The 3,892-nt window shown below is 37.3% G+C and overlaps 1 pseudogene; it reads left to right on the top strand.

Moving 5' to 3' along the window:
• Positions 1 to 897: 897 nt before the first annotated feature.
• On the top strand, positions 898 to 997 carry LOC113307077 (annotated as a pseudogene).
• Positions 998 to 3,892: the final 2,895 nt, after the last annotated feature.

Genomic DNA, 3,892 nt, shown 5'->3' with positions numbered 1-3,892 from the left:
GAGAGGTGAGATCTGAGGGGTGAACTACAGTATGTTCACTATCGGGCATGGTTACCTTATTGTCTACAACTCTACCACTTCTAAGGGTTCTAACCATTCAATTGATTCGATGGTTTTGCACCTAATTCATGAACTCCTCTAGGGTTGGGTTGTGTTTGACTAGGAAACTTACCTTTTTCTCTCAAAGAATCACTTATCAGACCAACCTGGGTTTTTAACTCGGAAATAGCCTGACTATTTTCTTGTCCTATCCTGTTACTAGCTTGTAGACTCTGTTCTACGGATAACTGAAATTTTGCAGTTTGCTGAGTTAACAAGGCGAGAGATTCCTCTAAACTTAGGATTTTCTTATCTGACTGATTCTGAAACTGAGCTAGTCCTGAAGGATTCTTAGTATAGCCAAAACCTGGGGGAGCATTAGAATTACTAAACTGACCTTGACTTTGGCCCTTAGACCACGAAAGGTTCGGATGGTTTCTCCAACCAGGATTATAGGTTTCTGAATATGGGTCAATCTTCTAACGGTTATCAAATCTAGTGTTATTATAAAGAGCATTGGCTTGCTCTTCAATATTCTGGCCTTCCCAAAAAGTCTCCACTCTACCACTAGTCTGGCCCACTTCTAAAGCTTCTAACCTTTTTGCTATAGCAACAATTTTGGCATCTGATTCATAGCCTCCTTATACCCTATTAACGTTTACTCTACTTAAAAGAATTGTTTTCTGGGGTCCCCTACTATTTTCCCATTGTTGGGTTTTTTCGGCGATTTTATTAAAAAATTTCATCGCCGCATCAACAGTTTGGTTTTCGAATCCACCAGTGCATAGAGACTCAACCATGGTCGTTGTGGAATAATCTAAACCCTCATAAAGGATATGAACTAGCCTAACCTTTTCTAAACCATGATGAGGACACTGGGATAATAAATCATTGAACCTTTCCAAATACTTATATAAAGATTCTCCCTCTTGTTGTGAAAATGTGCATATTTGCGTCCTAATAGACGATGTTTTGTGCCTAGGGAAAAACTTATTGAAAAAGGAAGATGTAAGTTGTTCATATGTCTCAATTGACTCGGATTCCAAACTATATAGCCACGACTTGTCCTTATCTTTCAGGGAAAATGGGAATAACCTAAGTTTCAAAGCTTCATCATCTAAGCCTCTAATTCTTAGAGTACTACAAATTTCCTCAAAATCCCTAACATGGTAATAAGGGTTTTCATTTTCTTTCCCTAAAAAGATTGGGAGCATCTGTAAGGTCCCAGGTTTCAGTTCATAGGGTGCCTCCGGTTCAGCTAACTTAATACACGAAGGACGAGTAGTCCTAGTTGGATTCAACAAAGCTTTCAAAGTTGCCATTTCTGGCGCTATCGGAGCAACAGGGATTCTCTCCTCAGTTAAAGGACGTTCAAAAACAGACTCTTCAAAAGTCGGACTTTCTAGATTAAGGTAATCGAGACGCTTCGAACTACTAGGTTTCTCTTTAACAAATCTACCTAGTGCGTCTCTTTTACGTTCAGGCATACAATAGAATTTTCTAAATTGGAAGGGTAAGCAAACACAGATCAAGGCCGACTCAACCAAATCAAACCTATTGATTTCTAGCAAACAAAAAGCATGATGGCTCCACTTAGATTGTTTCTATACCAGCTTCTAATCCTTCGAACGGGAATTCGTTACAATTTAAGCAAACCCCTCTGGAATCAATCTGAGTTAACGTAAGTTGAATAGAGGCGAGGGAAGCTCGGTGGATCTTTGATACCCAAGGCCTCACCGGTATTACAAGGCGGCGCAGTCACGCATTCAACTTACAGAAACCGTCAAGAACTTCGAAGTATGCTTAAAATAGTAACCAATATTTTTCGAATGACTTTCCTGTTAAGCTCGTTACCCTATCGGTCTCGTTCTAGTCAAAATTTAAGGCTTAGGTTCGCGTAGGTTACGTGTTCCTAAAGCGGGCAAGGAGAGAACGGTGATGAAATCCGAACCCTTATCTTGTATGGCCAGGCCTTGCCCTTACTAGAAAAATAAATGTCCGTATTCAGTCCTCAACATATATGCATACGAAAGAGTCCAGTAACTCGCTGACAGGGGATTCGCGAGTGTTTAGAATCTTACCTCCCGTTCCAGACGGAGGATGAATCGGTTGTAGTCGACTCGGGCCACTGACTCCGATGTCTAGTGTACGAACCCAAGGTGCAGATACAATATCGTAATTTTCCTCCTTCTCTGCAAACAGTTTATGTTTAAAGTACCCTTCCGTAGAGTAATAAAAAAAAATAATGTCTCAAAGTCCAAAAGTCCAAAAAAGTAAAGAAAAATTACAAAAATAACAAACCCTAATACAGTTTTTTTTTCTAAAAGAAAATAAACAAACCCTAAACTAAAATTGTCTTCTTTTCTGTTCTTTTTGCTTTAATCTTTAGCTCCAAGTCTTTATGAAATCACCAGACTCTTTGGCTCAATTTTCTTTATGATCCAGAACCTGTAGACACAAGATAAATACCCAAAAACATAAAAAAGAAAAAAAATAATAAAAATAAAATAAATCTAAAACCCTAAAAACAAGTCCGCGTCGGTGGCGCCAAAAATTGATGTGATTTGTAGATAGTGGTAAAAGTGGTTTGATTCTCAGACTTGTGAAGGATATTAATTAGACTTAAATTCTAATATTAAAATAGAAAACTCACTAAAAATTATTGCAAACTCAATCAAAGTTGATATCAATATTAAAAGAACACTAAGGCTAAGATTCCACTATTTTCCTAATTCAAAATGATTTAATCCAATATTTATATTCATGCAATTTTTTCGTTCAATTTGATTCTAAACTATTGCAACAAGTAGATTCTCAAAATAACAAGTGTAAATCCGAAGCATAGAACATCAAAAACCTAGGTCCAAGCATGCTCTATCAAAAGAAATAACAATTGCTTAGCAAGAATCATTCAAACAATTTTCACTCAAGGCAAAACAATCATAAAAATAATTGCGATAAATAAATAAATAAGAATATACCACTTTTTGTTGGAAAAATAGCTTCCTCTATCGCCTAAGCAATGGGGTTTAGCTCCTCATATTAATCACTTGCTCAAAATACATGTTTGTTGCTCAAAAGTTGATTAAAAGAGTGAAAGATGTAAAGCAGCTGATTTGCAACAACGTAAAAGTTTTACAGATCTCTGGTACAAAGAGGAACAATGATTAAGTGATGTATATAAATGTTACTGCTCTTCTGCTGTTTAACAACGATACTGTTTTGCGACTGTTTTCCGTGCGTCAATGTTCTTCGCGTTCTTGAGCTGTGTAGCAGCAGCAGAAACAAAGTTTGATAAAACTCTGATTTATTCTTCTCTGGCTCTCCTCAGGTCCCCAAACTCTCTACACCCCTTCTATATGACAAACAAATCTATTTATATCAAAAATACCGATTAAGTCTCTCCCAAATCTTCCAAAATCTCTTCCCCTCTCTTCACGGCAAAGTTGCGCCAATTTCTTATTTTAGAATTTCTACGCGTTTCTGAGCTTTCCTTTTTATTCTAAACTCTTCCTTAGATAGATTCAAATCTTTGGGAAGGTTAATAGCACTTTAATCTCTCTTAAATTCCCTAAAACAGGTCACACACGTGACTTTCGATATATTTATGTTGTGATAAAAATCCGTCGATTGAGCCCAGTCTAATCGATTTCAACACCCATATCAGATTCCTAGACCCATAAGGAGTCTATCCTATGAAAATCAGAGGTTTAATCAACCTCAAACTCCTCCAAATCAAGAACCCTAATTTGTTCTTCACTGCCACAAATTTTCCCGCCAAAATTGATAATTCAAATGTTGAAGATGGTCGCCCCCTATCTAGAGTAGGGGTGCGATTAGCAGCTGCCTAGAA

This window comes from Papaver somniferum, chromosome 8, assembly GCF_003573695.1.
Source record: "Papaver somniferum cultivar HN1 chromosome 8, ASM357369v1, whole genome shotgun sequence".
NCBI classification, from domain to species: domain Eukaryota; kingdom Viridiplantae; phylum Streptophyta; class Magnoliopsida; order Ranunculales; family Papaveraceae; genus Papaver; species Papaver somniferum.
Note: the sequence above shows the minus strand (reverse complement) of the source record. Positions and strands in the feature narration are given on the sequence as shown.